Below are 12909 nucleotides of genomic sequence, written 5' to 3' on the forward strand. Positions count from 1 at the left end.
TTGTTTGTGTATTTTGTAGAATCGCAGAATCATTGAAAGTTTTGTGCTGGAAGAGACTTTAAAATAATCTAATTTCAATCCACTACTGTGGGCAGGGACTATTTCCACTAGACCTTGTATTCATAGTGACAATGTTTAAACAATTTACAGTAAAGCTCTTAAGAGAAAAAATAAGTATTTAAGGTGAATTCCAAGCTTAAACCCCTCCACTCTTCTTAAAGAAGGAGAAGCTTAATGGTGTATTTTAAAGTGCTTTTGTAGCACGTAGACCCTGAACTGAGAGCAGGGATTCAGGCCATGGCTGCTAATGGTGTTCCCACTCCTGGCACAAATGGTTTTGCTTTGTGCTGGACAAGCACCCTTCAAACTTATCATCAGCTCATTAAAGTAGTTGAAACATACCCAGCAAAGGAATTCAAGGCATGAAGCAGCAATTATTGAAACTGCTAATAAGTGTCAAGGGGGCAATGTGATCACCCAGAAACTCAAAAAAATGTCCCTGACAAAGCAAGCCTGGGACATGGGTGTTCAAACAGCTCCTGTGGTGTCTGCACTGAGAGCTCCTGATCCATGGACTAACGGGGGCTGTCTGTGCCCTGGTGATTCCCTGGGCACAGACCTCTGTATTTATCACACATTCCAACAGGAAAAGGCCATAGAATCCTAGCGATGCCTCAGGTTTTAGTTTTTATATTTTTCAGATTCTGTACTGCTTTAGTGTGTGGGTCTGAGCTTCATATTAGGGGATGGTGAGCTCTCTGCACAGAGCAGGGAGACAAAACAATTCCTTCTCTAGCTGGGCACCAAGGACAAATGATCCAAATCTCAGGCCCAAGAGCACAAACAACGTGGGCTGGAGAGAGAAAAACAAGCAGGATGGGACTGCATGGGCTAAAGCTGGAATTGGACAATTAACTCCAATATGCAAATAGACTAAAAAAGTGAGACCTTATGACTGGTTGTCCATTTTTGTGACCATTTTGGTTCATCTTGGGTGTAGCCCTGGCTGGGCTCTTGTGCTGCCCAAGGTGGATCCATTGAGGCCTCTTAATAAATCCCTACTTTGTTCTTTAGCTCAGTCTAGCCTCGGTTCTAGGTCAGCCTTCACAAGGCATCAGTTTTTGGTGACTGTGGCAGGACACAAGGCAGCTGGAAAAACTCCTTGGACCAGAGCCAGAGGAATGGTTTGGATTGGAAGGGAGCTTAAATGTCACCCAGTTCCAAACCCTAGGAACACCTAGAGAAACCTTCCACTACCTCAGGTTGCTCCAATCCCCATCCAGATTGGCCTTGGACACTTCCAGTGATGGGGCAGCCACATCTGCTCAGAGCCACCTGTGCCAGGGCCTCCTCACCCTCTGAGTGAAGATGATAAAGGGTGGATGCTTCCCTAGATTATCCAAGAACTCCCTAGCATGGTCTCAGTCCCACGCCTCAGGTACCCCACAGCATCCCAAACACCCACATTCTCTGTAAAGGAAAAAGCGCAAGGCAACATTCCCAAATCCAGAACATGGATGTCAGTGCCTCTATGGGCCATCCCAAATATCCCAAATTTTTCCTGGGCAAAGCTGAGAAAAGCAAAGATATTCCAATTTTTTTTTTCTGAGTGCAGGTTGCCATCCCAGGAGCGTGCAAGTGTTCCCACTCTGTGGTTTCCACAGGTGACAAAGCATCCTCTGCTTATTCCAACACAAGACAATTAACAAAAAACCTGAGGAAAGTGCTTTGGATTCGTCCCTGAGAAACCCCTGTTGCTCCACTGAGTCGATAGACAATCTAGGGAGATTTGAGCCCTAACTTTACCCACCTATCTTTAGAACTAAATGCAAGTTCTGCCTCCCCATTGTAACTGCAGCAATTTAATTTTAGATTTCATCTTGCTCTACTCTGCATAGACTTTTAACACGTGCAAGGAAAGAAAGGCAATTGAAACCTAACATAATGACAGCCAGCACTCCAGGAAGCTTCCATTGTCCTTCCATATCCACCAGCTGCACCAGTCACAATTCACAGCTTTATGTTTTTAAAAATTACAAATATAGAGTTTCTCATCGTATTTCAATATTTTTGCTGCTTTTACCCAGCTGAAGTCTGGATGTGCCAAGTATCACACAATAAATTATATTAGGAATATGGATGTTATGATTCATTTAGAGCCTGGGCTTGTGTCAACATCTGTCTGCAAACATTTGTGTCAAGAATAGTTCTGAGTTTCCTTCAAACTTGATGCCCTTGAAAGTACCACATTTTTTGTGTCTAAGTTGTCTAATATTATCTAAATTAGCCCAGAATTCTTTCTGGGGGCAAATGCATCATTTTACAAACTTTCCAAAGCTGAATCATGAAATAGAAACTCTGCTTAAATAGATTAATTGCTAATTAGCCATTAGACATTAGCCACCTATGAGACCACTTCATTTTAGGTTCTTGAAATTAATTTGCCAGGCAGGGCTATGAATGATGTTCCTGAGAAGGCACAATCCCTGCTGACTTCAAGGTTCCCCTTTGCTACTGGAAAGTAAAACTTTCCAGGGGTCTGTATTCCTGACCACTCCCATGGAGCCATGGATGCTTGCCCATGGCCATTCCTGTTCCTCTACAGGCCTGCTGCCTGTAATTCTGTGATAAATTACTCTATAGTCCAGAATTTGGTAAGGGCAGAGCACAAAATAAACACAGGAACACAGAATGGATGGAGGGAAGTGACACAGGGCACATGGGGTGACTGGTTTGTGGATTTTGATAGCACTCAGAAGGATTCATTCTCCTTTCACCTTGGTTGAACTCTATGCCCTACTGTCCCAGAGCCATACCTGTTTGAACAAGAGGTTTTCACCTTTTTCAATCATTTTGTTATCAGGTTTATAGGTTTGGATAAAAAAAAGAACCCCAGAAACTCAATACACTCCCTTGCTCATGATTTCCTGAACTTCCTGATCTGTCATGCCCTAAAGTTTGCCATGAACTGCCCTCATTGTGCCTTTTCCTCTGTTTTGTTTCTATTCTTGTCTTAGAGCAGGAATTGAGAAGCTGGTGGAAAATGATCAGTGCAGTGATAATATTGGCCCATTTTTTGTAGCATTTCTAGAATATTTTTACCTCTTTCTAATATTTTCCTTTACACTTTATTTTCAAGGTCATGAGAAGAACCATTATCAGTTAGAGCTGATCCTTCAATTTAATCTCTTCTCCCTTTATCTTGCGCTCAGTTCCCAGCTCTAAAGGGTGTATCCTTAATCCTAGACAAAACCCTGGAGGGACCATGTATTAATTCATTTTTTCTTTGCCATTGAAAGCAAATAGAACAATGTCTCCTGGAAGCAGGAGAGCCAAACAGAAACTCTTGACTAAAAGTGGCTGCTAAGTGCAATTGCTGGAAATGGTCATAGTTCTTTTTCTTTTTCTTTCTTTCTTTCTTTCTTTCTTTCTTTCTTTCTTTCTTTCTTTCTTTCTTTCTTTCTTTCTTTCTTTCTTTCTTTCTTTCTTTCTTTCTTTCTTTCTTTCTTTCTTTCTTTCTTTCTTTCTTTCTTTCTTTCTTTCTTTCTTTCCTCTTTCTCTCTTTCTCTCTTTCTCTCTTTCTTTCTCTCTTTCTCTCTTTCTCTTTCTCTCTTTCTCTCTTTCTTTTCTCTCTTTCTCTCTTTTTTTTTTCCCCTGAAAAGTAAATGGAGCACTTGCAGGTATCAATCTGTCCAAAAGACAAATGTGACTGCAAAAACAACGAGCTGCAGCACACTTGATTTCCTTTGGGAATCTCCAACTTTTTCTTGTTTCACCATTTTGCATTATTACTTAATTAAGGAGAACCTGGCATGAAATAAAGGGGAGAGGGAGAAATGATGGGCCTGCTTGATGCGATATGCTATCAGCGCTGTGTGGGAAGAGTGTTGCTGTGTTTTCTGTCTTGGAGCCAGATCTGATTTTCTCAAAATTATTTAACATTGTTCAATGAGTGAAAGAGGAGCTAAATTATATTCCTATCTGGCTTTACAGTAGTTTGTGTTGTCATGGCAATGTGAAATGGTTTTTTTGTGATACTAGGGAGAGGCAGTCCATGCTTTCATGTGGTATGTAACAGACCTGAACTCAGCTCTGCCTTGTCAAGACTCAAGCCAGGCAAGGGAGTGAATCTCAAACACCTATTCCAAACTGTGAAAGCCAAAAGACCTGTGATGTGCCACATTTACACATAATCCTTGCTAATCCATGTCATTCAATTTCTCTTCACCTTCAAAGTGCGCCTCAATGAGCCCTTCTGTGTAAACATTATTGATAAAGGATCCCTGATCAGACAGACTGTGATTTATTTGCCACAGGTGGGCATTTTGTCTCTAGAACTTTTTTTTTTTCTCCATTTGTGTCATTTCTGAGGCTGCCAGATTGACATCATTTTTAATTAACCTTTGCCTAGAGAATGCACAGAAAATGCTTTATGACTCTAGGTTCACATTTCCATTTCCATGGCTTGTAGGGAAAAGACTGGAAGGAATGGGAGAGTTGTACTTCACTACCAAAAAACCCCAAAACAAAACAAACAAACAAAAAAACCCAAACCCCTCCCCCCCCCAAAAAAAAAACAACCCCCAAAAAAACCCACCACAAGAATGCTCAAGAATTTCCAAGATTTGCCATATGCAGCTTGGATGAAGCCACCTTGGAATGGGGGAGGTAGATTTTAATTGTTTTATTAGAAGTTGCATCATCCAGCTTGCTCTTGGCTCTAGCAGACAAGCACTTGATAATTTCATTTATTAATATAAGCATTTCCTGAAATAATATATCTTGGTGACATTTTAGGAGGGTGTCACTCTCAGTTGTCACCTGTCTCTGCCAAGTATGTGCACAGAAATGAGCTTTTCCAAAACTGAGCTCCAACAAGGTGGTCCTCCTGTTATGTGCAGTCTGGGAGTGGCTGTTTTTTGGAGAAATGACTGATTTCTGTCTCCTGCTCAAGCTTTGGCAGGAGTGAAGTCGTGAATCTGCTCAGAACTTGAACTTTTGGCTTTGATGTGTCATAAAGACAACCTGGTCCCTGTGTGAACACTTTAGTGATCTGAGCACTTGAGATTCACATGTTTGAGTTGTGTCTCTGTCCTTACTCAAGTACTTTGGCTTGTCACATGAGGATTTCTCACATGGATGTTCAAGCACTTCATGCTTCTATTGATTCTGACCTTTTGTCAAAACATCCAGAGTGGTTAATTATTATGCTGTGGTTTCCACTGCATGAACAATAGCTTCTTTCTTTCCCTAAAGGATTGTTTGTCCAATTAACTGCTTTTGTCTGATATTGTTAAAAAGCCTTGACTTTGGCTCCTTGATACATAATAGCTCTTTCCTGAACCCATTCAAACATTGAATTCATTGTTAAATTTTAATAATGGCCTCAGAAAAACTGTAGAGTTTCACCACCATGCATTTATTCCAAATATAAACCAGCATAAATTATCTAAATTGTGCCCAGACTTATGAGCTTTGCTTAGTAAAGTCACTTGGATGTTTTGCATGAATAAAGAATATGGAATAGAAATGGAAGAGCTGCAAAGTCTGCAGATTTAATTAATTGGCAATGTATGGGATTTAGTGGTAGCTGAGGTAAGGAAACCAGTGGGATCCCTCACCATGCCAGGCTGGATCCTCAGACTGGTATCTGACTTCCACGTGACTCAACAAAAAGTGGGTGTTGGTGTATGAAACTGTGCATGGAGTCTTACATATGGAAAGGCACAGATGTGGGCCAGAGTTATGTAAAATTACTGATGAGTCTGTGTGGAACACATATCTACAACTCTTGTTAGCCCAGTGAAGATATAAAGCAAGTCTTGGATGAGTTTTGATGGAGATGCAGGTGGCAGCTGATATTAAGTTCATAGACATGATTTGGACAGCTGTTTTTATTATTTCTTTGAGGGTTTCAGATTTTTTTTTAAATTATAGGGTTTTTTTATGTGGGAGGGAAACATTATCTCTTCGTACAGCATTCTATTAATATTTTGAAGCAGATTATTATTTTTAATAATGGTAGGACACTGCATAATTCTGTTATTCCAGGAAGATGTATTTTGACTTGCAAGCCAAGACTTATAAATTTAGATGCTGGCAAGGCAGGACTTCACTTGTGAGCTAATTTTCTAAAGGCCCAATAAAGTCACTGCAAGTCTACTGAATTCACTTAGTGAAACATGAAAATTCTTCAGATGATAAAATTAGGTTTAACTGGATAACTGAAAACTTCCCTGACAATATTGATGGGATCCTGATAGACTCTATTAGAAACATGTCTCTGTTGTATATGCCTGTTCAGATTTATACAATCAGGACACCAAGACAGGATCTGTAGTTTTGAAGAGAATATTTTCTTAAAAATCATAAAAGACCCAACAAAAATAAAAGCATTTGCAATACTTGACATGGATCCTTACACTCTGGTTTTTTAACTTATAGCTGAGTTTGACAACTAAAAGGCAAATATATAAGTTATCAAAAATAAAATGCTTATCCTTGACAGAATGCCAAGCACTGGAGAAGACTTTAAATGTAGTCTTGTCTGCTGAGAAAGAAGGATTTTATATTCAACTGCCTCTCAATCACATCTAGATATAGACAGAAATTATTTGCCAGTCCTGAAATAGAAATCCAGCAGAACATTAAAATTTTAGTGCACAGTTGTCTAATTAATCCCTGCCTCAGGCTGGTGGAGGCCGTTTGGCTGCTCTGCAGAGACTTTCAGAATCTCAGTCTTCCATGAGACCTGGGACAGAACTGGGGACATTGCCTGGGGACACTTGGAGCCAAAATCTGCTCTAATTAAGATGGAAGTAGGAAGGACAGGCTATGGGGTCCCAGGCTATAGAAGAAACCTTGAATTTGGATATATAAAGCAATGTTTTTAACAGGAGGACAAGTGTGTATAAAACTTTCTCTGTCCATGTCTGTGGCCTCCAACAGCCACCTAAAGCCAAGAAAATCTCTGACAGTGACATAAAAGTTCAATTTTTCCTTATCCAAATCCAGCTGGTAGTTCACTTAGCTGGCCCAGCTTCTACCTGATAGTTACGTGTGGAAGCCTGAAGCCTACCAACCCCTCTGGAGCTGAGATTTTATAGGAATGGATGCTCCCTTAAACACCCTCATTTGTACAAGGTCAGCCCTGCTGCCTTTCCTGCTGCACTTCAATCCCTCAGGATCCCTGGGATGTGAACAGGGGCCTTGCTGCTCCATGCACTTCTGTTTAAGGCAATCCCAGAGGAGTGGTAACTAAAGGAAACCGTCTGCAACCTGGAGTTTTAAAAATAGAAGCAGATGGCTGGAGCTCTGCAACCAGCTGGGCTGCAGTTTGTAAAAGCTCGTGAACGATTTTAAGGTCAGGCCTGCACTGTGGGAACAAACAGCCTCTGTTGTGTTTGAACTGGAGACTGAAAAATGAGCCACAGCAGGAGCTGCTCTCTGATTCTTTTCAGACTCTTTCAGGAAGGTTGTCCTGCTTTGTTCCTTCAGCCAAGCAGACTGGAGATGGGATGGGGCTGACTGTGCTACAGAGAACATCCCTTGTCACAATTCTGCATTGGTTTTGCATCTCTGCCTTTCTTTACACACCTCATAATGTTTCCATCTTTTATTTCAGATATTCTTCATTAACTTTTAACCTGATATGACCTTCTTCTCCTCTGCTTCACACTGGAATATGTCATTGGGCCAGCCCCAATTTTAGAATCATGGAAGGTCTGGGTTGAGAAGGAGCTTAAAGATCATCTCATTCCAACCCACTGCCATGGGCTGGGACACATTTTGCCGAACCAGATTACTCAGATGCCAATTCCACCTGGCCTTGAACAGTTTCAGGGATGAGGCATCTGAAAATTCTCTGGTCTTGGTAGCTTTCTTTGCTTAGCACCTGTACATGATGATGATGATGACGATACCTTAGCTTTGAGCTTTTATATTTTTCAGATTCTGTGCTGCTTTAGTGTGTGGGTCTGAGCTTCATGTCAGGGGATGGTGAGCTCTCTGCACAGAGCAGGGAGACAAAACAATTCCTTCTCCAGCTGGGGACCAAGGACAAATGACCCAAATCTCAGGTCCAAGAGCACAAACAACGTGGGCTGGAGAGAGAAAAACAAACAGGATGGGACTGCATGGACTAAAGCTGGAATGGGACAATGAACTCCAATCTGCAAAGGGAGCAGAACTGATCAAAGTGAGTGGGCACTTCTTGCCCAGTGTCCTTTTTACTGGCTGGGAAAGAGGGATGAGCAGAACACAGTGTGATTTAGTGAGAGAAAGGCCCTTTGAAGACAATCAAAACACAGCCTGAAGATACTGGGAGGGGATAAGACCAGTGCAGCTTGCCAAGGGAAACCTCCACGATTTTGGCCTAAGTGTGTTGGACTCAGAGAGGTTTCTCCCAGGAGTCGTCTCTCCCCTGCCCAGCTCTTACCAAGGACAAAGGCCAATTCTTAACCTCCCAGCGTGACAGAGACACTTTGGGGATGGAGATTTCCCTGCTCTCTCTCCCAAGGCTGTCTCCAACGAGGTGCAGAGACCTTTTGACAGCTTGACAAATGTTTTTCAGCACCATCCAAGTGCACTTCTTGGTTAGGCCCCTCTCTCTTCTTCACAAAGTGGCTCTGTGTTGTCCCTTTGGCAGCCAGAGACAGGGCTTGTTGCTAACCAGTCTGAAGGACTCTGCTCTTTAGAGAAGAATAAAAATAGATCCTTCATACCAGCAGAATAAGGAGACAGTGAGACCCAAGTTACTTGCCAGGAAGTTCACACGGGTGGGATGCCCAATGTGTTTTCTTCATCCCTACTCGCAAAGACTTGGGTGCCTGCCTCTCATAAATGTAGCCAGCAATGAAAGGAACTGGGAAAGGAAGGAGTACCACCAGGGATGTGCTCCAATTAAAGGAAAAAAATAGTGGTTTCTTAAACCTTATTTAAAATTTTGAAGCAACTCTTCTACAGGGTATTACAAAATGCTGGTGTCTGAAAGGCTTCAATGACCTCACAGCCAGCAAGAGTGGGAACTGGTGTTTTCACACTGGACCAAGATGGTGTTTTTTTTTTTTTTTTTTAACATCTCAAATAAATTTGCAGTGCTTCTGGAGGGTGCATGGGGATGTATTTACATATTTCATTTCCCAGCCAGGGCCCAGGGTGCAGAGTGCCAGCCTGGGGCTGTGCCAATATTGTTGTGTTCTGGGAAAACACGCGACAAGAGATTTTTTGATAAGGGGTGATAAGGGGTCCAGTTAAGCACAGCAGAAGCCAAGTCATCCCAATTTACAGCATAATGTAGACTGTGATCGCAGTGAAGTTGCAGCATGCAGCTTTCAAATGACATGAGCTAAAGTCTAGAAAGATAGAGTGGAGGAAAGGTTTTGCTCCTGGTTCAGCCACCAATTCCATTCATGTCTCAGATAAATCATGTAAGGCAATATTTGCTATCCTGAAGAAAAAAGAAGCAGTATACAAATAAAAGCTGGGTTAAAAAAAAAAAAAAATAAAACAAAAAAACCAAAACAAAGCAAAACAACTACAACAAAAAAAAACACCAAAAAACCCAACAAACTGAAAAAAAATCCACCACCCAAAGCTGGAATATTTGAAGAACTTCAGAATATTCTGGTGTCACATGGTAACATGCACTTAAATATGGATGTACAAGACAAATACACAAGCTGTACTTTTTTTCTTCTAAGGTGAGATTTTTGAAGATATTGGACTGAATTAGGAACTCAGATCTCAACATTATTTCTGGGGACTTCTGCTCCTAATTCACTCACATTTCTGAATGCCTGTGATGTGTCATTGCCTGTGTTTTCCTATCTCTGTTCTGAAACAGGGGTTGTGTGTGAAAAATAATTGTATTTTTACATCAACTCTATCACTAGTAGCAAACTGTCTCAATATTTTAATATTAAAACTGCAAAAGCAACATTTTATTACCATACAAAGTTCCTGTGAACTTTAATTACTTAAGACCTGCAAGTACTCTGAGTTACAGTCTTCATATAATATTTATTGCCATTTTTATGGATATAATAACACAGGATGAAGTTATGGCAAATATTCCTAGCTTAATATCTGTTTCTTTGGGTTTGAGGGTTTAAACCTGGTTCTTGCTGTGTTGTAGTCCTGTGTGTGTTTTTAATATTTTAAAAAGGCAGGGCAATGCCCTAGCAAGACCTACTTAAAACAATTTAATGTGTAATGAATTAAAAGGATACTCTAGAGTCCCACTCGGTTTGGTATTTTTTTATTTCTTCTCCACATTGTGCAGAATTATTATTTTTTTTAAACTTAGATAATCTTTCCTTTTTTCCTTTTCATTACTCAGTGAATGTTCTATGCGGTGACTATAAACAAACCACAACATGGTACTCTCTGAATGTTGAACCAGCTCTTCTCTGGAGAGCTATTAAGAAAGAAAAAAGAAGCAACAATAAAATCTTGCTTTGACCTGAGTTATTCCAATTTTCTTGTCCGAGCTGGAAGCATAGGAAAAAAAAAAAAAAAAAAAAAAAAAAAAGAAACACTACGTATTTGAGTATTTAACTGCCTGACTGTCTCTGATAATGCTGTCATCTGGTACGTCTGCCTTCTTGGAACCTTTTGAGGGTTTTTTAAATAACTCTCTCCCTTTCACAATTTTAGAAGTGCTTCAGAGGAGATGAAGATGCTGCTGATGTAGTTTTGCTGGTTTTTAGTACAGCTTTCAACTCACTTGTTCACTTTAGCAGATACTTCTTTGATGTCACTGATAGTTTACAATTAAATTGTTTTATAAATAGCTCCCTCTCTTTCTTCATAACTGTTCCTCTTCACCCTCTGGAAAATTATTGCTCAAACTCTCATCTTTAGCCACAAATCTGCCTTTTTGCCCGGGTCAAGTGGGATGACCTTGTGACCTTTTCGAATTCACAGAAGATAGATTCAGTGGTAAGGGACTTACTCACAACCAGACACAGTTCCTATGAAACTCCCAGGGCTGCAGAATTGTCACCCAAGCAGTGGTGATGGCCTGTATGTGCTCTGTCAGTGTGGATGGGATTCTCACAGAGGGGTGAGTTACCCTGTACACACAGCTGAGTTTTTCTGGTCAAATGAGATTCCAGAGGAGAGAAGGAAAAAACGAAAAAAAAAACCCACCCCAAAAAACAGAAACAAAACTGACAAAAAACCTCCAAAAAACCCAACCCAACCCAACCCAACCCAACCCAACAAAAAAACCCCCAAACAAACAAAAAACCCAACAAAACCAAATCAAAACAAAAAAACCCAAAACAAATCAAACAAAAAACCCCAAAACCAACAAACCAACCAAATAAAAAAGCCCAACAAAAATACCCCAAAACAAAACAAAAAACACTGAAAAAGAAAATGGAAAAAGCTGTTTATTCTATGGCAAGAATAAAATTAACTTGAAAAAAATAAAACCAACAACTATTAGTCACACAGTCTTTGGAAAAAGGTTTATATAGGAGTATGGACAATGCACACAATAGTAACACTCAGGGAAAATAAAACATTTCCTGAAAAAGAAAAACAAAATAATCAAAGGTCAGCCCTCATAACCTAAGTGGAAGTGATTATATGTGTACTGAAAAGGGAGAAACAATCCAACAGCAAAATCAAAAACTAAACCCTTAATCTAAAAGGTTTTCAAAAATCTCCTGGGTTTGGCTCAGGGAGAGTTAATTTTCTTTTTAGTGGCTGGTTCAGTGCTGTGTTTTGGATTCAGCAGGAGGATGGTGTTGACACCACACTGATGTTTTGGTTGTTGCTAGGTTGTGCTCACCCTAAATCAAGGACTTTTCAGTGCCTCATGCTCTGCCAGTGAGAAGCCACACAAGAATCTGGAGGGAGCATGGCCAGGACACCGACCTGAACTGGCCAAAGGATATTCCATCCCATGGGACACCATGCCCAGTGCATAAACTGGGGGAAGCTGGGGCTAATCACAGCCAGGGGATGGGTTTGGCATCAATCACTGGTGGTGAGAAACTGCATTGTGCATCACTTGCCTTTTTGGGTTTTATGGCACTGTCTTCCTCTGCTACTTATAATAATTATCATTAATAGTTGTAATAATTATCATTATCATTACTATTGTCTTTTATTTGTTTCAATTATTAAACTGTTCTTATCAGAGCTATGACTTCTATTTTCTTTTCCAATTGTCCTCCCCAACCCATCAGAGAAGGGAAAGAGAGCCAGGACCTGTGTTGTGCTTTGTTGCTAACTGGGGTTAAACCTGGACAGAAATTTCTATTACGTGTTTTATCCGCAGGACACCACTTCTTTCTGGGCTGATATTCAGAGTTTCAGCCCCACATTAGTGGGTATGATCAGAGGCAAGCAGTGATCTAATAACTGTGGTGAGATGCCTGCTGTCAACATCAAAGGCTGCAGTTCTGGAGACAGAAAATCCAGCTGGGACATTCTTGTGTCCTGTATCATACAAATCAAGATGTTCCCAACAATTTTCTCTCTTATCCTCATCCAGACTTCCCATCATGGAGTCACTTCGGTGTGAAAATCACACATAGTTCTTGGGCAGGGCCAAGGTGTCAGGAATGATTTCACTGCTTGGAACTTCCCAGGAAGTGAGATCCACACAGGGGCATTGGCTAACATGGTGAATCAGTTTGGGAGGCAGATTTCTGCTTTTTTCTTACTGTTCATGGGGGGAAGTGGGTGTTTCTTTGCACTCATCAGGGCAAGGCAATACATTTCACTGCTCCTTTGTATTGTTCTTGCACAAGGAATGCACACTCACACTGATCACTGCACTTCATTGCTACCATATGATAAATAATGAAATTTTTGAGCCTCCTTGCTCATCCTCTAGGAATCTACCAGATGAGAATTGCTGTTGCACAAGTCCTGCCCTCCCTACATCCTATA

The sequence above is a fragment of the Anomalospiza imberbis genome, chromosome 1 (genome assembly GCF_031753505.1).
Source record: "Anomalospiza imberbis isolate Cuckoo-Finch-1a 21T00152 chromosome 1, ASM3175350v1, whole genome shotgun sequence".
Classification (NCBI taxonomy): Eukaryota; Metazoa; Chordata; class Aves; order Passeriformes; family Viduidae; genus Anomalospiza; species Anomalospiza imberbis.